The sequence below is a fragment of the Sturnira hondurensis genome, unplaced genomic scaffold (genome assembly GCF_014824575.4).
Source record: "Sturnira hondurensis isolate 20B ecotype Veracruz unplaced genomic scaffold, ASM1482457v3 Scaffold0000396, whole genome shotgun sequence".
NCBI lineage: Eukaryota > Metazoa > Chordata > Mammalia > Chiroptera > Phyllostomidae > Sturnira > Sturnira hondurensis.
Window position 1 is genome coordinate 1,277,928 of NW_028073027.1, and position 25,308 is coordinate 1,303,235.

The window sequence follows — 25,308 nt, forward strand, 5'->3', positions numbered from 1 at the left end:
ATTTGGTGTGTTTGAAAACACAGGGCCTCTGACTGGATGTTCTCTTGCGCACGTTATCAGTGTGCGTATGTGAACCTGTTATTATTATGGACTTAACCAACAGTAACCATGGTGAGTAGACCTATCACACAGCATTTTTTTGACTCAGTTTAAAATGCTGACAATTAAATATACCGTACTCTTTTAAGTGATCCATCAGTCTCCCTTGTTGTCATGGTGACCGGAGTATATTTAGAAATGTGACAAGTACACTGAGTTCAATTGCACTTTTGCCAAAACATAGTTTTGCAGCTAAAATTGAATTTCCTGATTGAAGATCCAAGTGCTGCTAAGGGGGTATGATCATTGCTATACATTATTCTGGAAGCACAACTTACATCATTCTATCAAATCACCAGTAAAAGTCTCATTAGGATAGTGAGATATTGGCACTTGAAGTAGTTATACTTATAGTTGACAAAATAATGTGAAATAAAGGTAGCAGGTTTCTTCTTTTAAAAATGAAATTGGGTCTTACCAATATAACTAGTTTGCTGATTAATTCCTTTATATATTCATAAAGAAATTGTAGGTAAGTGTGCATGGATCTGTTCCTCTAGATTATATTCTGTTAATCCAAAGAATTGATCAAGGACCTAATCTCTCATAATTGCAATCTATTCTTAACAGTATGAGGACCTTTTTGGGGGGGGGCGGTGTCTGACTTTGTATTAACAAGTATCCTTATTTTTCTCTACCCCCTTTCCTTCCGGTTTTAAGTGAAGGGGGATAAAGAGATAAAATGAACATACTCTTGGCCAAAAACAAAGGAAAAGTAAAAGTCCTCTCTTGTCTAATCAGGAAATTGGTTAGAATTTTCACTTTCTGTGTCCTTTGTCCTATCACCATAGTACTGAGAATGCTGTCGCCCCTGAACTGCTTGCTTATTTGACCACAGAAAGTTTAGGACCTTATGCAATGGCTGGTTAAGACAGATTCTCTTCTCCTGAGGGGAGAAAGAAATACTCCCAGATACTTTTGCTTCTTGTTTTCGTGGAGCTGAGTGCTTTGGTATCTGGGATAGATTTTGAACCCTTGATAATATGGTTAAACTATTTATTTCATGTACATTGTAAACAATGATAAGAAGCATCCTAGTTATAATAACAATGAGTATGATTTACTGAGTTTTTATTACTTGCTAGGCACTGTTTATATAGTAAGCTCTTTAATGGGTCATTTCACGAGAGCTGCACACTAAGCTTAGAAAGTAGGTCCTACTCTCATTCTCATTTTACACTGAAGAAACTGGGTTAGAGAGATTTTGTATCTTTCCTAAGTATACCTTGAGTAATAGCAGAGTCTGGATTCTGTTCCAGGTGCCTTCAGAATCAGTGCCTGCTCCGTAGAAGGCACACGATATTTGTTGACTCACTAATGGCCTGCTCCAAGGTGAAGTCGTAGAGATGTTTCAGTGTTTCCAAAGGCTCACCGAAGTGGCAGCCACACAGAGGTGAACAGGTAGTAGGATCTGAAAGTAGAGCAGAGCCTCTGTCTTTCCTAATGGTTTCGAACCACCAAAGGACATTAGTGCTCCACAGGAGGGGAGCACGTGTAACCCCATCCAGGTCAGTGATCCAGTCTCAGGGTCTCTTAACATGAGTTTTTATTTGTAAAAGTTGTAGTAATGATATTTATTATGGTAGAAATTATAACAGAAACTTAAAAGATATTATTAAATGCAAAGTATATGTATAAAAATAGTACCTTTTCCAAAACAAACCGAAAAACATTATCGAGAAAAGTGGCAGCTGGATTCTCACTTCTGCTTTGAATTAGTTGTTTTGTGATATATGTTTTGATTAAAATTTGTGAAAAAGGAAGATCCAGAAAGGATTTCCAAAAAGAATTGGAAAAGGAAGGAAAAAGGAGGGAATTGTGGGTTTTATTCTTTGATACTACACCAGAAGTTAACAGGTGGTAGTTTTCTAAAGTTTGGTGAAAATGTGAAATTAGCAATCAATAAACATTTCATACTCTGTTATATTAACATATAATTGCCTAATTATTGCTTTGAGTGGGTCTCCATGTATGATTTTGTAACATCCTACTTGTCCATTTGGAAAATATTGAGTTATGCAGATATTCCAAATGTTCCCATATTTTATTCTATACCATAAAAACCATATTTAATGATATTGTTCCTAATTTCATCAAGGAAGTATTTTAAATATTAGGAAGATCTCAAGTGTATAATAATAGATGCAATTTTATAAAATTTTAATTTTACTTTAAAACTTGAACTTTATCATTGGAAACAAAAACTTTACTTGTTTTCATTTAAATGATAGGCTCTCTTGCTTTGTTTTTGAGAAAATACCCTGTAAAACCCAAATCTGAATGACCGTGGTTTGTCCATCATTTTTTCACGTAAAAATACTGTTTCATGCAAAAAGCTGGTAGTTCAGCTCTTCATTCAAACAGTCTCCCAGAGTGCCTTTCTCTTGGAGAAGACCGTGCAGTTTGGGATTCAGCCACGCGTGCTTCATGCGTATTTTCTGTTTCATCACGTGGATTATTAGAAAGATGTGTTCTCAGAGACTGAGATCTTAGAAAATTAATATTAATGCATGAAGAACAGTCTTAAATGAAACTAGCTTTTGCACCCACCTTTGCTGTGGGGGCCTGGTGGTGAAAAGTTCAATGACTGTTGCTACATCTTGGTGCCGCTGTCTTAATCCACATTAAAACTCCATCGTTCCCACTGTTCCTTTTGCATCATTCTTGTAAATGTCAACACGTCAAAGCAGGCTTATCACACATTAGTAGTATTATGAACTTGCAGACCCTTGGAAACTGTAGAGACCCCACCCCACCCTTTCATTTTATGGAAGGGAAGAGCTGGAAGAGGCCTATCCAAGCCAGCGACACTAGTTAGTGGGGGAGCTCGGATGAGAATCCACTTGTTACTGCATTCCCCCCTTTAATTTTTTTTCCTGTTGATTTTCTGCTTTAAGGTAGATATTTCTGAACTGTTGTGTGTGAAAATTGAACTTATTTGGAAAGAGTTCCTATTTTTGGCATATTAAAGCCTTTGAATAATTTCCCTACTCTGTACCCAGCACCCCGCACCACTGTTCTCTCTTCTGTTTTCTTAGTAGTTAACTAGTGCTGCTCTTTAAGCATAAAATACTTAGTCTTAGCTAAAGCTGAGAAGTTGAAAGTGGAGTTAACTGCTTGTTCATTTTTTGGTAGAATTCCAGCTTTGTGGGTGAAAAAAATAAAAGAGTTTGGATTGAAGCAGCCATTACCTTCTTCACCCAGATTAATTCAAAGTCACTGGAGGGACAACTAACCAACTGCCTTCCAATTCTCTATTAAAGCTTCTCTCTCTCTTTCTCTTTCTTTCTTCCTTGTGGGAGCGAGGGAGATTGTCCAATTAAAACATTGCTCTCAATTTTGCTTTTGCTTATGTTAATATTTTAAGTGATTTGCTTTTTTTTCCCCAATAAAAACTGTTCTGACTGTGGAATCATAATGAAGAATGCTGAGAAAAGCAATAGAATCAGACCCAGATATTCTATTTTCTCTTAGGTACCTAACACCTGTTTTCAGGTGGGTTTGGGGGCAGCAGCTGGGTCCGGAGAGAGGTTGCAGTGGGTAGAAAAGAGTAAATCTGGCAAACTGAAAGTAGGTTTGCAAAGCCTAAAATGTATTGTTTTCTTATTTTCAAATAAATTGGATGTTCTTTTATAACATCTCATTGTTCTTATTTCTCATCCACCATTTGATTGCTTTCCCTCACCTGTGAGTGTTTTTGTGTTAAACCCTGTTTTTAAACACTCTTCTGATTCTTTCTCCATGCCTGTCCTTATCACCTAAAAGTGAGATGTGACTTGACCTTTGGTTCTGCTGTGCATCAGCTCTTCCTCAAACCTAGGCCTTTGGTGACTTCCTTTTCTTTCTACAGAACTGATGTTTCCTGCCTTTTGTTACCCTCAAACCATTTAATATTTTTTTCTTTCTTCCTTAGACTTCTAGTGATGATTTTTCCTCACTGCTTATTAGGCCCACAAATTGCCCAGCAGCAGTTCCATTTTAACTCTTCAAGATGTGTTTTCCGTGTCCTGGTCTAAACTTCTGGAACATGTGTACTGTCCTGTGCTTGGCGCATTGTAGGTGCTCAATGGATGTAGTGAATGAATGTTGTGCTTGTCCAGGGTCTCTTCTTCAAAAGGCATTCTTCAAATTTTTGTCTCGAGATCTGAGATGTTGTTTATCTCTCAATATCGGACAGCTAAATCTCTGAAACACACAACTGCTTTGGTCTGTCTTTTAGTACGAACTCCTTCCCACTGCCAGGATGTCACACGTGCTTTGCCGACAGATGGCCATTTAGCTTCTACTTGAACACTTCCAATTCTTTGTGAGGCAATTTGTTCTGTTGCTGGGCAGTTTCTGGTTTAGAGATCTTCTTTACATTGCTCTGAAACTCGGGTTTCCATGATGTCAACCCTCATAGTCTAGATTGCATATTTGCAGAAGTATAACATGGCTTATTCATGCCACGTCCTCAGATACTCGCAGATAGCTGTAGTTCCTCCATTCCCTTGCTCCTTCAGTGTTTTTCTTGCTGTCTGCATCCCGAGACTTAAAAAGGTTTATAGGCTTATATTTTTATGCCTTCCCTATTTCCACATCACTCTAGATTGCCACCATGCCATCCAACTATAAGTCCTCATTCAAGACTGCCTTTTTTTTTTTTCTGTTGGCTACTGAGAACAGTATGAGTTTGTGGGTCTTAAAGGCGTGATATAAATACTAGTAGCATAACTTATGAGGTGTGTGAACTAGATCAGATTACTTAATCTTTGTAAGCCTTGGTTTACTCAGATGCAAACTTAACATGGTTTTTTGGACAAGTAATGTTTTTCTCTACATAAATTTTCTCAACTCCTGCCTACATTTTTACTTGTGAATTCAAACTTTGTTATTATTTCTGTGAAAAACACTTTTTTACCCTTAAAAATGCTTTACCCTTAAAAACATTTTTTTACTCTTAAAATGTTTTACCCTTAAATTGGTGTAGGATGACTAGTCATTGCAGATTGCTTAACTCCTCAATGAACCTCTCACTCAGTAGCTTTTAGAACTATTTAGTTGAACATTATTTTTTTTAATTATTCAGTTAATTTCAACCCAACTACCATTTTCTAAGCACTTCTTGTAGTGGGCAGTTAGACAGCCATGAGCAGAGCGAGGAGAATGGGCCAGGTACAGAAGGCCACCAGGGCAGAAACTCCCAGTGCCCAGCAATGGCAAATCTGGGAAGATAAGGATCTCGCCCCTAGGGTAATCTTTCCTCCCCTAGCAAGTCTCTAGTCTAGTGAGTAAATTCCCTTAGAGGAGGAACAAACCTCAGGGCCAGAGAATGGCCCTTAAGCATTCAGCTTGAAGGACAATGAGGTTCTGACCTACTTCAAATGCATCTAAATGTCAGTGGTGTTTTAGCTCCAGGCCAAGAAAAGCAGCAAAACCAGACAAGTCCTGCCATGGTTGACATTAGGACCAGCTGCATTGAATAACGACTCCCTTACCTGGGCCTTACCAATCAGTGGAGACCAGGGACACACCTGGAAAACTTATGAATATTCTATTGGGATTCTCCCCTGAGAACACTAGATAAATACCCTCAAAATAGAGGACCCCAAAACAGCACTTCTCTCTCTGAGATTCTCTCTCTCTTTACCCCGATCTCGCCCCATGATCTTACCCTGTCTCCATCCCTGTCTCTCTCCCTCATCCTCTCTCCCACTCTCCCTCCTGCTTTCTCCCCCTAACTCTGGAACATTCTCCCCCTAACTCTGGAACACCCTCAAGCCTTTTTGCATCCCTTTTCCCCAGGCAAATTTTCCTTGCCTCTCACTTTCCCCTAAACTCCTTCCTTTGCTTATGTAACTTGTGTTCCTGATCCCATTTCTTGTATAGCTCACTTCTTCTACCTCTGTGACTTTCCAAATAAACTTTCTGTTATAATTTGAATTTTGGTTCTGATTTCTTTCTTAGCTAGAACTCAAGTACCATGGTTGCTGAACCGAAGTATGGTCTGACTTCACTGGTCTAACACCTGGTGCCATTTTCATTTTGCTGCTGCTGACACATTGATCTATGTGCTATGGGAATTGCACAGAATGCTTTTTTTTTTTTTTCATTTGTTCATGCATTCATCCAATTGCCTTTTTCTTGAGCATCTACTAATGACCATATTCTGGATTGGGTGTTTGGATATAACAAACTGAGTTAGGCAATCTTTCTCTCTTCAGCATGCACAAACAAAAGTGTAAGACAGTGTGGTGATTTTAGTGTCTAAATATGGACACAGGCCTTGTGGGAGTCTTCAGAAAGGCTGCTTCACCAAACCTTTGTAGATCAGGAAAATCTTCACAGGAAGGGTGATGCTTACTGTTTAAATAGGGTCTCAAGTCCACTAGAAAAATAAGACCCATACTAGGGTTAGGTTACATTTAGTTATAAACCCATTTTTGTGAAAACAAACCTCTAAGTTCCATGTGTTACCTTGGGTACCTTCCCATATACCCCACAGTTTCATGCATGCATTGTTTTTAATTTTTTCTGTTTCACTGAGGGGCCTTAAATCCTCAGAATAACTGAAAAATAGATGTGATAATGCTACAGACTCACTTTTGGGACATGATCACTGCATGAATGCATACATCTGTATTTCCAAAGTAGAAACAATAACATACATACACACAAGAGTATGTCCTCTTGATGGGAGGACATACTGCAGAGTCCTTTTTCACCCACCATTTTAATTACTTCTTGTAGAACAAGGTGGTGCTTGTGGGTTTCCTGAGTGTGTGAAGCGCTCTGGCTGGCAGATATTAGCACAAGAATTAGCACTAAATAATTGTGTATGGAGGATAAGCAAAAAAAGAAATTCTGCCTTTATCCCAAAGTAATCATGCTGCATTTTCTGATTTTACTTAGATGACAAAACCAGGTCTGTCCAAAAGTGGGTATTGAGGAAAGCGTTTTTTCCCCTCTGTGGGTCACCTCTGTCTCTTGTCAAAAGAGAGTATTGCTGCTGCTACTACAGCAGCACTGGTTTTACTGGGTTGAGGTGAAGAGTAAAATAGTTAATCTGTGTGCGGAACAACACATGCAACTGGTCACAACTGTAAATACCGAATACACCCTTTGAGTGACCAGATTGTCAGCTACTTAAGCCAAGGTGAATTCCTCCTGATTAATTATCGTTATCCGTTTCTCCAAACTTTCTAACTTAGCTTCCTGTTTCCTCTCTTCTGTTTACCCCAGAGCGATTGCTGGCAAGTGCTGTATGTTCAATAAGTACTTGTTGATTTGTTTTTTTAAAGTACTACTGATATATTTACTTAGGATTCCTGAAACATCTTATTTAATTCCTAGATTATAAGTTCTTCTGATAGAACTTTTATAAATATCACATGAAGAAGTAGAGCATTACTTTTAGGCCAAAGCAATTTACTTTTCAAAAATCTGATTAATTTCAACACAATCAGCCAGGATGTCAGAAGATCTCAGAGTCTCTGATAGATGCTGACAGGTGAGGAAATTAAAATCAGGGAGGGAAGCAATTAAATACTGGCAAACATTACTTTAATGAGACAACCAAATCATTCACAAGCCATGGAATATGTTGTACTCATGATAAGTGTCTTAGGGTGGCAGGTGAGAGAGTGCATTTAAAAATGTTCTTCAGAAAGGATTCGATATGGCCATGAGGACCTTTCCATGTTTGTCATCTAATGCCGTTGGCATGATCTAACACTTCAGTTGCTTTTGGGACAGATGTCCTAATAATCATGCTTTAGATTATGACATTAATTTTTAAAAATCTTAGTATAAGTAATCCTTTTTCTAGCAACTTTACCACCACATAGAACTTATCAAAATGAACAAAGTATAGACAAAATAATTTCTGGCTTTGTAAGAGTGGACCAGAAATAATCCTGGTCACAACCTGTGAAAAAGGAAACAGAAAAATGCATATTTCACGCAAGTTTTGTTTTAAAACATTTGGGAATTAGAGGGCTAAGAACAGAAACTGGGTCCTCAATCCACATACAGGTGCTCTTTTCAAGATAATGCTGTCTATTCAGAAAGAACATTGGGGTCAATAGGGCTGAAGAGCTACCCATTTATGGGAGTTTTAAGAAGTTCTGTCATATTTCTTAATAAGATATAGCACTCATATTAAGGATTAAGAGGCATGTTTACATTGGTCTCAGCAAATCTAATGCCAGATGGTTGGAATTTTTATTTGTAATGTTAGAATCATCATCCTAGTGGAATATCGCTTAAAAATTAACCTATGTTACAGTGATCGATTCAAGAGATACCATGGTTTGTTTAAAACTTTTTGAAACAGGTCTTTCTGTGCTTTTCGTTTCTCATGTCTTTCTACTCTTTTCTGCTTTTTTCCTTTACTCTCCATCATTTTTTCCACTCTCATTTTTTCTCGATTTAATTTTTTCCTCCTGTTTTCCCCCAAATGTAGTAGAATTTCTCTGTTATTCTATGTTAGCACCAACTAAGTTTGGTAAGTCTTGCTTTTGCTTAGATTCTAACTAATAGGTTGAAGTTTTGTAAGTTAGAGGTTGATTGTATAGGTTTTTTCTTTCTTAAGTTTTGGCTGAAGTTGCTTCTGGAGAGGATGGGATGGCTGGTTTGAGAAAGGGTGCAAACATGCTGGGTTCTGGCTCAGTAGTTGTAAAATACACAGAGGTAGCCAAGGATAACTGGCTTCATTACCAAGACACTAGAGTGGGATTTGTCCATTGTCCTAGATGTCTTTCTGGGTGTAGTGGGGAACTCCATTCCGTTAGGAGATACTCTGGAGTTCCTGAGAACACAGGACACTAAAATCAGGTGAAGAGGGCTGGTGAGCTTAGCTGAAAGGCTTCAGCTTTTCTACTGCATGAGATGAGAATTACTGATGAAGGCCCCTTCACAAAAATTGAATGGTGTCAACTCTGTTGTTTCTGTGGCTAATGTTCTGAGGGCTCGCACAAGGATGTTGCATCTTTGACACTTTGCTGGGGAGAACTGAGAAAGTGTTTATGGTAAGCCTGCGTCGACGCTGCTTCTGCATCAGCCAGCTTAGTAATGTGTCACCTTCTGGTTAGACCACAGATATGAAGTCTTCTCTTTCTCCTTTCACTTGCCAATGAAGCAGTACTGAATATTAATGTTTTGGTGCCTTGACAATGGACTTTTGTATGGTATATACTCATTTTTCCTTTCCCTCCAAATGGAGCATTCTCAAATTGGGGGCTGCATTATGAGTAGGAGGGTCCTTACTGGTTTTGGTGTCAAGGTACAAGGTTAAGTTTTTATGTGTTTCATATTAACTGTGTGCTCTTTGAAGTGTGGTTCCCTTATTGGTTAAATTGGGGCAAAAAAATCTCATTGGGGTTATAATGAGGATGATATGACATAAAATGGTCATGCAATAATTTTCCACAGTATTGACTATAAGACGAAAAGATGATTAATGTTTTAATTTTGGTGGCATATGATGAGAACTACTTATAGGGCATCCTATCAACCCTGTTCTCTTCTTCATCTGGTCTGAGTCTTCCGTGAAAATGAGATATATTGTAAAAACTTCCCAAGGTCTTATACTTCTCAGTAAATCTATCCATTGTTTAAAACAAGTGCTTTTGTTGCCATCCTGTTGGAAGCACATCTTTCTGAACCTGAAGCATGATACAAGAAGACACTTTAAAAGGACTTCATATACACCTGGTCTTCATCTTAAAGCAGTAGCTCTTGCTTTGGGGGGTTGGAAAGTCACTTGATTTTTAATTTTGAGGCTTTGCCTTTTGGAACAAAAGTTCTTTGTGATGTGTTAGGTGAGGCCATCTGAGACTGACATGGACAAATATTATAGTACTTTAAAATTAGAAGCACAGACTACCCAGTAGATGTTCTCGAGCATTGTGTACTTCTAATATTATTTTTTGATCATATAAACATAGGCTCATATGAAGAAATATAGTTGAGTATACCACCACTGTCTACATCTATTGGTATGAAATAATTGAGGAAATTCTTACAAATAATGTTTATGTGAACTTTGGCTATGAAGTAGATATTGTAATCTTCATTTACATATCAGGAAATTGACAGATAGTTTAAGTGTCTTGCCTAAGGTTATGTGTAAGAGGAAGACAAGTCCAACCAGCTCCAAACCCTGTGTGGGCCTCTTTCCTCATGGCAGAAAATAGGTAGTTTTACTTTATTATTCCTCCTTCTACCAGCCCAAGTGGATCAAGTCAATGAGCTCTTTGTGTTTTCCCAACCTTAATGTCATAGGAGAAACTGAGGCAAAAAGGGAAGACTACTAAACCAGAGGGTACCAGCACTGTGACGTGTGCTACACTGTATGGTCTTGGCAAGTTACCTGCCTTTTCTGCACTTTAGCTTCCACATCTGTAAAATGAGGACAATGATATCCATTTCACATGGTATTTGTGAAGGTCATTATGAGACAGAAGGTCATGATGAGACTCATATCCCTTCTCATCCTCTCGGTTCCTCTGTAAGCTTCTGTGTCCTCACCTATGAAGCCAGGAAGACCATCTTTCCCTGCTTCTTCATCGGGTTGGTGTGGGGTGATATGAGCTGATGAACGTGAAAATGTTTTGCAAAGTAAGAAACCACTATGTAGTTATGAGTGTATGATGATTTATAAATACATACAGCTTAGTGTCTAAGAGTAACTTTTACCTACTTTTCGTTTCCAGACACTACTGTTGCAGTTGGCTGAATCTTGTATCTTCTGACCAGAGCTATTGTCTGAGGTAAGAGAGAACTGTCTTCACACTTAGGAAATACTAATAGGAATCTCAGCCGATGGTGTTTAACGTTGGTTTCACTCCCACCAGAAGAAACACACACAAAGGTCTTTCATGGGCACCAAAACTGAAAAATGTCTAAGAAAATGAATTCCCTTCCTTTTATGCTTTTTTTATTGAACTGTCTCTTTCAATTTTTAGTCCGTAAGGTTGAATACCAGACGTTCAAAAACGTAAGCGATGCAGCAGATTCAGATTTATTGGTATTTGTCTACAGCATGCCATGTACTAGAATGTTCTTATCTATTGTCTGCGTGTATGCTCTGCTAGCACGTGGCAGGGCGCCTTTCTGCGTGTGTGTGTTTCACCGCACTGTGCTGCCGGTGTTTCCTGGCTCTGCCTGAGCCAGACTGTCCTAGTTAGATCCATCATCATCTCTTAGCTGCCCCCCCCCCAAAATAATCTCAAAAAAAATAACCCAAGGCTCCAACAACGACAACAAATTCCTAAGGATACGCAAATGAGTTAGAGACTTTTGAAACCCAAGGCCCACATGTACTACCCAGGGGGACCTGCGTGAGGCAGATGGGCCTTTCACAGAGGAATTCCCTCTTCTCGAGTTTGTCCAGAAAATGGAGCCCCCCCCCCCAAATTTAAAAAAGCACGATAGCTGTAAACTTTACAAAATGTGAGTTTTCGCCTACCACTAACCAGTTGGTATCTGCGTTTCCAAGTTTGCTCTTCTGTGTTCTTTGTTATCCTTTAGAAGTCTTTCATACAGGATTTGTAGAAAAGCATCTTTGTGGGAGATCTGATATCAACATAAAAATACTGTAACCATTTGTTCCGCTGAATATTTTGATAATTCATTTGGTATATTATTTTCATCATCTTGGGCTTGTAAACATTGTTTTAGTTACATAGACCTTGAAAATAATTGAAGTTTGTTAGTACTGCCCTATATTTGTAGGAGTTAATGATTTAGGATTAAGTGAAAATTATGCCGTTATGTTAATAATGGTTCTCAAAGCTGATATTCACTATACACATAGACTAAAAAATACATCATGTACAAATGAGGTGGGCAATATATGGACAGCGAATCTCCTCCGTAATTAGAGTAGTCGTAGCAGTGCTTGTGTTGGTTAGATTTTGTTCTCTTGACTACAAAAAGAGGTTACAAGAAATGTAGTGACGAAAAATACAGGAATGGATCCTGCCCATCGTTTGGTCCCTGTGTCGTCCATAAAGTGCCCTTGAAAAAAATCTTCCTCATGTATTTCATGTACTTTCATAGATAAATATATCAGAAAAGAATGTGCTGTAGACATGTAATATCAGTGTTTGATAGTTTGTTAGGCAGAGATCTGACTTGTTCATTTAGAAATTGGAATTATTATATTAACTTTTCTTCAAATGCTTAAATTGTTGTGTATTAATAGAATAAGCTCTGAAAAGTGGTTAACGGTGCTCCCTCCTTCCTTTTGCACAGAAACCCATCTTGAAACTACAAAGAGAGGTTTAATCAAGCTTGGTAAAATCATGAAAAATTGTTGATGAGAAAGAGGGATTCCCTCCCCCTCTCTCTCTCTTTCTCTCTCTCATCTCTCTATTTCTGTATGCCCTCTGTATTTTGGAGGTGCGAGCTGGTGGAGGGAGAAGGATAAAGACTTCTCAAATGACCTTTGGAAGGTGGAGAAGTGAATATTCTGGGGGCATGCTGCAGAATTTAAAATAATCTTGTGGTAATAATTGGTATCAGTGGCAGTAATGAAGAAAAATAACAGTTTAAATAAATAATTAGACTTCACAGTAGATGTGTCAACAGGCACCCACTTAATGAGTATAATCATTGTTTTTCTCTGCTCTTAACGTTGATCCACTGACTGTGGTGTGTTCTCTGTCCCATTTCCAAACCAAGTCTATTTAAAGCTGCACTTCATGGAATCTGAAACGGTATACCCTGTTTACTATTTAGAGCTGATACCCAATGTTCTTTAATAGGCAAGCTCTGTACTTGAACAGGAACAGGCTTCTGGCCTTCTGTAGACTGTTGATTATTCCTGTTTTCAACAGTGTGATTCATTAGCAAGGATGAATAATACCTGATTAATTCTCATGAACTTGTCTATATTGCTAGAGTTACTTGTTTATTACAAGTTGATGGAATAGTCCTAGACTGTCTTAAATCAAATTAATAAGTTATTGTTTTCTGGGGTGGAGGTAGAGGTAGCAGTTTAAAATTAAATTATTATTATTATTATTATTATTATTAATATTTTAGCTACCTGGATAGGCTATCATTGCTTTGCGGAGTGAAGCAGTATATTTTATGTCAGGACATGTCAACCAGAAGTCATGAGAATCTAATTCTAATCCCATCTCAGGCTGTATCACCTTGAGCAAGTCACTTTCTGTCTCCAAGGTACACTTCAGCATCTCATAACCAATGGAGTCAGACCAGTCGATCGTGGTATTGATCAACTACTTTTAGTCAAATGTGCTCTTATCTGTGATTTTCTTCCATACCCTTGTCCTTTTTTCCTCTTGCTGCCGCTTGTCCAAGGTCATAGGAAAATCCTAGGGCTCTACTAGAGAGCTGGTATAAAAACAGTTATTCTTGCACTTAGCTTTTGATTCTGTTATTACTAGAAGAGCAATTAGGGATTTGAATTATAAGCTATGATTGGGCATTTATGTTATGGTTGTTCACTACCTCCAGTGACATCTAGTTTCTGGTTAGAAAGAAAAAAAATCTCCATGTTTCTCAATTCCATGATCTTGTCTTATTCATAGAGCATCCGGTGAACTTATCCACTGGTAGCATCAATTTGTTCGTTGTTCTGTTGTTTGACTTTTCCAGGTTGAATCATTGAACTGTAAGAAGAAGTGAGAATATCAGAGCCAGAGGGGACTTCAGGAATCAATCTAGCCCAATTCTGTCATTTCAGAGATAAAGATATTGGGGTCAGGGAGGGAGCCCAATTTGTCCAAGGTATTAGTAGCAAATCCTGAACTAGAATTCTTTCTTCTGACTTTATAATTATATCTCTATTTTAGAAGAGAATCTTTTCTATAAACTGTTTTTGCACAATCCAATAAATAAAGGGCCATTGTCTTTTAAGCTAAACCAGTGTCAATGCAGGATGTGAGCTGCCCTTAAAACACAAATGGATTCTAAGCATCTTCATTAATCCCTTGGGGACAGTGAAACAGAGGGTTCTGGCTGGCTTCTGCTCTCTGTGTTTACTAGGAGAATATCAATTCCCCTGCAGTCTTTTCTCTGAGAGATTATTTGACCCTGACATCACCATTGTTTCCTCCACCCATCTTTTGGTCTTCTTCCCTTTTCTAATCCAGTGAATGATAGGAAACTGAGGATGAGCTCCTAGCTGGCTGTGTGCATAGTTGGGAACATCAATAAAGGGAAGACAGATAAGGATTGATAAGCAAGAGGACGGGAAAACAAGAGCCAATCCAGTGAAATCTAGCTCAAGGCCTGCGATTTCAAGTTGCTAGCAGCATCTCTCATTCTTTTGGTCTTTTTTGCCTTGTTCTTGTGGGGCTGGGCAGGGATTGAGAAACGGCTGGAATGATCTTTGCCAAAACCAAACTCATGTTTTCATGACATTTCCAATTTCAGACAAGAGATTTGTAATTATCCATTAGTTAGAAGATAACTTAGGGGCCACTGGATGTAAACACTAATCACAGTCTTCCTAGTATTGAGATACAGAGCCTGAAAATTATTTTACTGAGTCTGAGGTTCAAATTGTGCCTCTAATTAATTTGCTGTGATTTTGATGAAGGGATGATCTTCCTTTGAACCTCAGTTTCTCCATGTATGAGATAGGAGGAAGGGGAGAGTGGAATATCGGAGAGTAAAGGTTCTCCCCGCCCTTATTTTCACGAGTCTCTGATTTGCCCAAGGTCCCATAGCAAGTTTGCAACTAAGCCTGGTCTGGGATTCAGACCCTCTTACTCTGGTTTGGAAGTTATCATTGTGATAACTTCCACTGCTCATGCTTTCTAAAGTGTGTGCCTGCATCTCTCGGCCTTGTTTTATTAAATAAACTTTTTTCTTTCTCAGTTCATAGGTCCCTTTCTGTCAGGAGACTTACCCAATACTATTGTTCTTAATTTGCATGTGAGTGTGCACACGTGTGTTAATGTGTGTGCTTGGGAGTAGGGGAGAGGATTATGGAGTGTTTGGAGACTCATATATGAATCTACAAAATAGTTAGAAAATGCACATATACATAGAATATTGTTTAAAATTTTAGTTGTGTAGTCCGTCTCAAGGCCAGACATAGGTTCTAGGTTAAGCCAAAGGTAATTTTAGTACAGGAAGTCGGAGGTGACATTTGGGGAGTGTACATCTCCCGTTGCTGTGGGATTTTTCCCAGGGTTCACCTATTTTTCTGCTCTCAGCATCCACCTTACTTATGAGCCTGACTCTGAATTTTTATTTGTTTCAAACTCTTGGGTGATATTTTAACATTGAGACTCCTATTCTGCTTGCTTGCTTAGTTCATTCATTCCTTCACTCATTCACTCAAATTACCTGTAATGTAGACACCAGACATTTTAATATATTATTTCATTTATTCTCATGAAATAAGAAATTTCTTTTCCCATTTTTCATATGTAGTGATTGAGATCAGAGAGGTTGAGTAATAAATAGCACAGCCTGGATTTAAATCTGGATCTGCTCCAAGACATCTGAGTGTCTGCAGAGATAATATTGAACATGAAGAGGGACAATGAAACAATTCTATAAACCTTAGGAATCAATTACATGATAGTTAATTAATTAAATGGTTATCTGGCACCTTAAGGCAGAGTAAGAACTGTTGGACAATTGGATAAAATGCATTATGAGTGACTTACAATTTTCCTTTTTAAAACATTTCTGTCACATTAGTGGTCTCGGTTTCTCCATATTTGTAAGTGAGATGAAGAGGAGACAGAGTGATTAGGGTCATAGTGCCCTGATCATACTGTGAGTTATCAACTGAACTGGACTATGAATGCTTTGGGAAATCCATGTGCTGTTTTCTCTCTGTTCCACTGAGCGTGGGATTTTTAACAGAGGCAGACTTCTGACCATGCGTGGATCAGCACAAATGCAGATGTGAGCAGCTAGGACTTGGATCGTGCCAAGGTATCATGACTACCACATGTGTGAAGCTGATGCTCAGTGCTTGATGACCCACTGTGAGAATATGTGGGAACCATGAGAGTGCGGGCTGGTGTCAGAAATGGAAGAGGCCTGAGAGGTGGTCAGGGGCCGCACCTTCACCTACGGATGGGGACACGGAGGCAGAACAAGAACCGCACTTCATTCTGGCACTCTGCAGTAATTCTTGCTTTTTACACGGTCTTCCTTTGACTTATATTCACACTGACAGGCAGCTATACCTGAATTGGGAAAACATAGTATGAGCTGTGTGACCTTGCATGTGTTACTTGATTTCTTTGAGTCTCAGTTTTGTCATCTGTGAAATGGAAATCACATATGGGACATTTGTGATGATAATCAAAATACCTTTGTGCTGTGTAATACTCAGAAACATTACTGTTACTCTAATTAATAACCCTTGTCCTAGCCCAGGAGATAGTCACAGCTGTTCTGTTCTTACAGATTCTGTTTCCTAAATTTATCTTGATACTTTTTAGATCCTTGCCTCTCCACATTTGGTCTGAAGACCAGGAACATCAGCATCACCTGGGAGCTTGTTGGAAACGCAGATCTCAGGCTCCAGTCCAGATCTCCTGAATCTGGATCTGCATTTTAACAAGATCCCCAGGTAGTTTGCCCGTTAGCGTTTGAGAAGAATTGTTTTAGGCCCCAGACCAATTTCCAGGCTATTGGCCATGGCCTGCTGACAAGGACTGGCAGAGTGCCGGGGTTTGGGGCATGCCTTACCCGCGCTTTGAGATAGCCAGAGGAAGCCCCGTGAAGTTGCTCCCTGGGCATAATGGGAGGCTGGCTGACGGCATCCAGCAGGCTTTATCTTTTCAACGCCCTGCATTTCCTCGCAAGTACTGTTCACCAGAGGTCAAATTGGGATTGGATCCCGAGTCTTTCTGCTCTGAGTCCACGTTCTTTTCATTAAACCACAGTGTCTCAGTCACGAGGAATGCCAGGCTGTATGGGCGATAACTCTTCATTCCCCACAGTGTGAATATTTCCACACTGGCTGTTTTACTCTGTTACTCAATTTCTAGAGGGAAAGAATTTAAAAAAAATTAAAAAGCTTGAGTTGAAAGCCAGGATCCTGCAGCTTAATCAGTTATTTTCGTTTTTTAATGAGGGTGACTATTGTGAAATAAGTAATTATTAATTACTGAAAACTAATGAAATATTTTCATTTCCTTGCTAAAAAGCATATGGAAGCTAAGAGAAAGCATATGGGTGTTTTTTGGGAAGCATATTGGTGAATGGACAAATCACAGTGGTGCCAATATGCCTTTGCTGTCTGACTGGGGCCACCACTGCGTGCACTGCCATCTGAGTCCTCACGGGTTGAAAGGGATTTTTTTTACATTCCCATTTGATGTGTGCCTTGGGTGGCCTCTGGAGTCATACAGCTCTGCCTCATAAATCTTTCTGCCCTGCTCTCACTCCAACAGTACAGGTCTAGTGGGTCTGAGCGTGAAATCTTTGCTCACTGAGTGGCTGCCATGCTTTTTCCTTTTGGGAGGTCTCTCACCCTCCGCAATAGACTGAATGGGTCTGCCCAGATGGAGGCTATGTGTTAAGACTCTCCGTCTGACCATTTACTGCAGTCGGGAAAAGCAGTGTCCTAGTGGACTGCAGAACTGGGCCTCCTTGCTCCACCTGGGGCTCCGTATGGGACAGCCGTTGACTCTCTGCACCGTGCATTTCTTTCTTTTAAAATTGGGGTGATAATACCAGTGGTCCTCTGTTCACAGACTTGGCTGTTTGATTTGCGGCAGGTGCCCTTTGCTCCTTGTCTCCTTTCCTTTGTGTGCCTTCGCTCTTGGTACATATTTAGTTGGTTTGATAAATAACATGATGGGTTTAGAGGTAGTTGAAAGTAGTTTGGCTGCTCTAAGGATTGCGCACACCTTGGCCTGTGATGATCAGAGGCAGCATGCTGTTGGAGAAGGTACTTGGTTGGGTGTCAGAAAACTGAGGTTCCAGACCAAGCTGACTTAATAAGCATTTGCTTAGGATCTCCCAAGCTAGGTGGCAATTGAAGGAGGGAGCTGGCAGGTGTGCAAGGTGAGTTTGATTCAGGACCAGCCAAAGCTCAGTGTGATGTGTGAGCTGAGTAATTCTATTTGTGAGGGAACTCGGGGGAGACTCTTTCTACCTGGGAATATCTGATCAAACTGGGGACTGGAGTTGACTTTGAAACATGATTATATAGACTTTGATGGGATATTTTAGGGACTTGAGCAGAAATCTCTGGAAGGCAAGAATGTGCTCGAGGCAAGACCTCGAAGCAGGTGAATACCAGCTACACCCAGAGAGCTGGACATAGATGACAAAAATGTTTGATATGAGAGAAATCATTTATTTTCCGGTGGGCCTCATTCTCTTTCTCCGGAAAACATGAGCTTTATACAGTTAGGTTCTCAGGAAGCCTTAAGAATCCAGCTGGAATTCTACAAGATCTCCTATCCCACAGCCAGATAAGCCATTTAGCTGAACCCTGGCAGCGGATGGTAGCAGTGGCGCAGGGCCCAGAACCCAGCGTCCTGTTCCCTAGCCCAGTGCTCTTCCCACTACCCCGCATAGCATTAGGAGGATGGCTGGCTGGGGTGACCATTATTATTATAGCCTTTAATGTATGGAATCAAACTTTAAAATGATCTAAGACGTAAAACAAGGAAGACATTTAATCCTCTTAGATACCGATGGCCTTTCCCCTGGAGAGGCTAGCTCTGGTAAAATGTCACCTTTCTCCACTTTGCCTGTGTGGGCCTTCTTTTATGCCCGCAGGACGGGCACCTGTCCTTCTGCCTAAAGAAGCCTTCTCACTCTGTCCCTTGGCTCTGAAAGATAGTCTTAGCATGGGGCTTTGTTCCATAATTGAACTTTACTTTGTATCGCCATCTTCCCATGTTCGACCTCCCCCTCCCTCCCCCTGCGTCCCCTGCCCACACGCATCGTAAGGTTCCTGAATCCTAGCACTACTTACTCTCTGCTTCTCTGAATTTTCCTCAGCTTCTGGCACGGTGCCCTAGACATCATGTTCAATAACGAAGCACATGACTGTGTTCTTCAATGGTTTTCCCTCTCCTTGTTCCTTGTTTTTAAGATGGATATGAAACTTAGAAGCTTACAGACAGACTTTCAGAACTTGAAAGAAACTTAAAAACTATCTGTCTAGTTGAGCTTCCTCCCAGGGAAGAAGGGACTTACCCTACTTCACCTTCCCACTGAGCAGCAGGTCTGAGATGGGTGCCCCCTTCTGACTGAGTGGTAGAGGGACGGTTGAAGCTCGGGCTCCTGCTTGCCACTCAGCAGGCCTTGACTGGGTTCGTCCTTTCCATGAAGACCATTGGGAATAAGGGACCTAAGGGTGGAGCACGTGGCTTTGCTGCTGTGTGAAACACATGGAGACAAGCAGACGAGTACTGAGAATCTACTGTGGGACAAGTGTTTCCACGTAGTTTAGCTTGGTCAATTGTCGTAACACAGGACATGTAGCAGAAGCCCCTCCCTAAAAGCTCTAAAGAGTGCACTGTAGTGGCTGTGTGCTTACCCCCTAAAACACAGGTGTAGGGCTCTGCAGAGTGGCATGCGTGAGGATTCTAATATTGCGAAGACCAGTGAAAGCAAGCAGAGGTGGCGATCAAAAATGACATGGCAGGACATGTGTTGGCCCAGGTCTAATAAGAGAGGACTCAGCTCTCCCACTCTCTCTCCACACATCAGCTCGGAGTCTTTGGAGAGATGGGACTTGAGTGCTTCACACTTGAGTGTAGTGATGGCTTGTACTTGCTCTTATTACACCTTCTCCCTCCTCCTCCCAGCCTCCAACCCCACTGAGTATATTTTCTTCCTCCTATTCATCTTTCTTCTCCTCCTCCTTCCTTCTCCTGAGTTAACCTGGGTGGCCTAAAGGCCTGAAGGCTGTCTGATGGCAGAGGCCTCTGTACTGGACTGTGAAAACACTGGCAGGGAAGGCGATACACAAATCTGCTAAATACACAGCAAAAATAGCTTATGATCTATGGGACTCAGTATTAAGCAAGATGATATTAACGAGGTTTGAGTGCTGTTCTGAAATGTGGCAGCTGCGCACGCATGTTGGCTGCCTTTCCTCCCTACCTCTGGCAGCTTGGAGTGGTGTTACCATGGTGCTCCTGGGCTCTGTTTAGATCAGCTACTTTCTGAAGGAGCCCCTGACCTTCCCCACAATAGAACCATTGAGGTGGTCATGTCAGTGCCTCTTGGGGAGCTGTGTGACTCGTGAGCCCCCAGTTGTCACTTGGAAACTGTTAGAAGTTGTATTCAGGACAGGAGTTGTTGTCAGGACAGACACGTTGAACGTTAGGAGCAAGAAGTGCTTTTACATATCCTCTACTCTTGCTTGATGGGTGAAACTACTGAAGTTCATGGAGTGGAAGTGGCTTACTCAAGGTCACAGGTTGAAGTAGGGACAACTGGGATAGGAGCTCAGGTATCCTGATTCACAGTCCTCTAGTGTTAGAGCTCTGTCACACTTAGCGCTGTTTGAGCCATCATTTCAGCCCAGAAGGCTGTGGGTGTAGATGAGCCAGGCCTGGGGAGCTCACTGTCCCCAGGAATGGGCATAGGAAGTATGGAGAGGGTGAGGAGCTGGGTGCCGAGGAGGGAATGAGGAATTGAGGGGAATCATGGATCGTGTAGGTGTGATAGATGGTGCCCAGAGTAGATGCCCAAGTAGACTGACCAGTGCAGTCTACTGGTCTGCAGTGACCCTTTCCTACCAGATTCCACAGCTCGGTCACTGAGAAGAAGATGTTTAGGGGGCAGGGGGAAACAACATCACATTCTGTGTTACTCCTTTTTTTGACCTTATGTAAGACCTCGCATTAAACTACCATTAAGCCACTGTCAGCACCATTTTTCTTTCTTACTTTTTTTGGTGACTTTATAGTGTTAAGTATTCTTCAGGTAGTTCACATGTCAAACACTGTCTCCTCCCTGAGATCGCAGGGTCTGGGTGCAGAAACTCTGACATTAGTGGACCTTCCTCCTTCCTTCACTCTGTCCGTGTACCCCTCCCCGCCTTTAAACTTGGCACCTGGCATAGTCTTACATCACACATGAGGATCATCTAGTAGTTTTTAAAATTGGGTTCAACTGAGTTGAATTCAAGTGATCTCTTCAAATTTTTAGTGACAGTAGAAGCCGGTGAACTATGATTTTGGGGAACAGAAATCCACCAGTTTGGATTTCTTAAGATTTTTCATGAATGCTTAGTTAATTTTCACAAAACTCAGTATGTTGTCTAGTATTATCCTCACTTTACAACAAAGAAACTAAAGTCATGTGAGCTGCTGAAATTCACTTCAAAGAATACATGGTGGGGATTTATTTGCCTCTGGGTTTTCTGTCTTCAAGTGTTATGATGTCACTTTGACTCCTTCCCAGCACTTCTGGAAGCGATGTCATTCCGTGGACAATGGTTTCAGCTCTTGAAACCGGAGACCCTTAAGTCTTTGGACTAAAGGAGTCTCTGGACTTTGAAGGTTATAACCTCTCACCTTCAGAGTTTGGAAAAGTAATTATGAGGACTGAGGTGCAAACCGTGACTTATTATGATGCTTTGGACATCACTCTAGCTGATTTTTTTCATTAGGCCAAGGGAAAAACAGTACTATATACTTTAATTTGCTTATTTGCTATATCATTTAGTTGGAAATGGACTTCAGAATAACTTTAAATAAATCTGGATGCCTTCAGAATATGAGGGAAAAAGATCTCCTGCCATTAATGAATGGACTAATATCGCCAAGAACACAGTGAGCCTCCTGTTTTGATTATAAACGAAGGATGCGAGAATTTTTGAGTGCTGAAGCTAAAATCTACATTTTGGTTGATATTGATATTTTGTAGGTTTTTCCTCGAGATTTGCCATATTCATTAAATAATATCTATTATGCTTTTCTAACTTTTATGTGATTTGGATAAGTTCGATACCATTTCTGCATCCTTTCTGAAAAACTATAAATATGGAACAGTCTTTTTAAAAAAAATTAATATGCTAAGGAAAAACATCATTACCTAATTTAAATTTTAGTAGAGAGGTAAAGCTTGTTTGTGATGAGTATATCTTGATATATATAGATAAATCTTCTGTTTCCTTTTAGTATCTAATTTTCCAGGTGTTTAAGGAGGAAGATGAGTTGAATAATGATGAAATAATGCCCAGAGAGAAAATGCATAAGACAAATATTCTGTGGATCTTTTTTTATGTGTGTGTGTTTGTGTGTGTTTTTTGATAAAATTGTCTATAGTTTGAAAGTGCATAATAGCTTCAATTACTAAAAAAAATTGAAGTAGACAGACACTTGGGTGTTCAGGGGGATGGATACTTTATCTTTTGTTTTCGAGTTGTAGGTGAAATGAAAAGTTGGGCAATGGCATTGTTTGGTATTAGGTGGGGATCTAACACTGTCTTTATATATATTCTTTGTGAAGAAAGCTTGTGTTGGGAATCTGACTGTTCTCGCAAGCTGTCTGAAGTTCTTCAGACCCCTTTGATGCCCACACTTTGCTTCATTCAATTGAATCAGTTTACTCTGAACAATGATTTAGAGACTGTGTTACTTATTATAAGTAATGCAGATACACACTAAATAGTGAAAAGAAAAAGCAGCACTGTGCACCTTTTTTGCATATTTGAAGCAGTCTGCCTTACTTTAGAATTTCATGTGCGTGTCTCAGTTTCTCTAAGTAGATTAGGAGCAGCCTGAAGAAAAGAGAAATGTTTTATGTAAGTTGGTGACAGTGAGTTTTGTGAACTCAGGTGCAGTGGATTAAAACAAGTTGGATGACATCCTTTGCTTGTAGTTGTCAGGCTTGTTCAGAATCTCATTAGAAGTCATCCTATTACTTTTGAAATCCCTCTGCTTCGTAGACTTTCTGAGGAATGAGGAAACATTGTCCATCTGCCTACTACAAGAGAAGTGAGTAGTTTAGGAGTGCAATGGCCTGTTTACATACTGACCAAAGCTGTCAGTGTAAGAAAAAGGTTTATATATTCTAAAATGTTACAGAGCTAGGAAAAATATACAGATGTAATATATAGAGTTCATATATATGTACATATATATGATATGTTCCTTGTCATAATATTTTACCCGATGTGCTATTTACAGTAATGAATCAAAATGTCAGTTTTAAAAATACGAAGTGTCAAAGTGTTCCCACGTTGTGGGAAAGTTTGATGTGACAGTTTGTTAATCATATGACTATTATATCAAATGCGTCTCAGAATGTTTTTTGCTCAATGCTCTTTCTTGTAGGCTTTTCTCACTTTTTTAGTGAATTTGTAGTTCAAGTTACTAACCCAAGGAACACATTTAGGTTACGTGTCTCCCACACCTTACATAAATGCTGCTGTGTTTTTCTGTTCTTAGAACTGAATGGATTTCACATCATTTTAGAGTGGTTTGATTTTGTGCCTGCCACATTTATTATAGCAGCTGAAACAAATTTCTCCTGTGTAGTTTTGTTCCTTTCACTACAGAACCATCCCATGGAGCTTTCATATATGGAATGGATGTGTGTGTTTCTCCAAGTTGGGTTTCCCTAGATATAATTTAGATGACCTATTGCCCACTTCTTCACCTTGGGCACACTTCTAAATTTCGGTGAGCACATTGATTCTACCAACTTCTTTATCCTATTAAAAGGGCAGACTTATAGAATAAAAACATTTTATAATTTGGAAAAGGCAACATGGTTTCTTGAAGGAGACTATGGCTATGCAACTGACTGTCTCTGTGTCTGTGGATGACACTTGATCTTCTGGCCTTAGTTTCTTCTGAAGAATTGTTAGTGTTGAAATGAGATTGGATCAGTGGTTTTAAAACTTAGCTTCCTGGAGCCCCAGGGTTTGTGGGTAAATGCATGGTCTCAGGTGATGGACTATAGAGTGTGCTGTGAGAACTCTGGACTCTTCTACTGGTAACTCCACTTTCAGATTTGATTTAATTTAGTTTTATGTACTGTTTAATTTAAATACACCATTCGATTGCTGAAATGACCAGCTTGCCTCCCTAGGCAAGATGAAATCAGCCACTCTGCAAGATGATGTAGAGCCAGCATTCTCGGAGTCTTTGGCTTATTTCCCCATGAGTTTTCAGTGGGCAACCATGGCAACAGATCTTGGCTAATTTGGCCTCAGGCTCCACCTGTGTGTTCGTGAGGTCTCCATGGAACTTCTTTCAGTGGAAGAGAATTCTCCAGACTGAGATCTGTGGGAAGGACCACTAACTGAGATCACATCTATGTCTGATTTTAATCCTTGTATCTTTTTAATCTTAATAAGCTTTTCAATTGAACAGATTTCAGGTCAGCAAAGACCATTGTTTAGAGCGAGTATAGATCTATACTTGTTCTAAAGAAGGTATACAGGCTTTGACAGATATTTCATCTGCTTCTGGTTAAGGATATGAATGCTGCCCCTTACACTAGAGTGTTTCACCCAGTTTTGGGCAGAGGTGGACACCCACCACTTGAAACTTTAATTAATCCAATACTTTCTCCTTCCCTCCATCTCAGACACACACAATCATCACCACCTTTATCCACTATGCAGGGCAGAACTTGAGGTGCATCCCCCGATCGATGGGGCGGGAAAATAAAAATATTTCAAATTACAAATCCGGGTAGAGACTGTGTGAATGACAAATGATTGAGAAACATGAAAAGCCTTTAAATTGGAGCATAATAAATTGGAGAAAATGTTTCTAATACAAAAAGAAGCGTGTATTAAACACAGGAGAGAAGATGAATGACTATTTTGCTAGATTCAGAAGCATCATTTTCGAAGTTCCTCAGGAATTAAATTATAGGATTAGTTTGATTTAACTCCTTTAGTAGCTGAAATTCTGAAGGGAGAGAATAGTCAAGTCAACAGTTTTGTGCATGGCACTTTCTTGCAGGGAGACATCCCTCTGGTGATAAATCTCATAAAAACAATGTAAATCCAGAAGCAGTTGCTGAATGGCAAGACAGAATATTCTTTTATTGAGACAACAGATCAGCCACTGGGGTGCCCCTGTGTTTATTGGGGTGTAGGAGGAATGGCCCCAAATGCATGTACAGGGTAATTAGAAAAGATCCAAGAGTGATCTTTGCCTCATTTCCTGAAGAAATTGGTGACCTGAGCCAAAATGTTTTAAACAAATGTTGAACTCTAGATGCACACTTTAAATCAAACAGGAAGCATTCTGTGTATAGTTTTGCTTGAAGGACAATAGGATAATG

The 25,308-nt window shown here is 40.0% G+C and overlaps 1 protein-coding gene across 2 annotated transcripts in view; it reads left to right on the plus strand.

Moving 5' to 3' along the window:
- The window catches only part of LPP (LIM domain containing preferred translocation partner in lipoma), a 631,519-nt gene that overhangs the window by 147,832 nt on the left and 458,379 nt on the right, over positions 1 to 25,308 (plus strand). For both annotated transcript variants that reach the window (XM_037037971.1, XM_037037916.1), the window contains exon 4: positions 10,794 to 10,850. The gene's annotated coding sequence lies outside the window, so the exon portion shown is untranslated. The remainder of the gene's footprint in view (positions 1 to 10,793; positions 10,851 to 25,308) is intronic.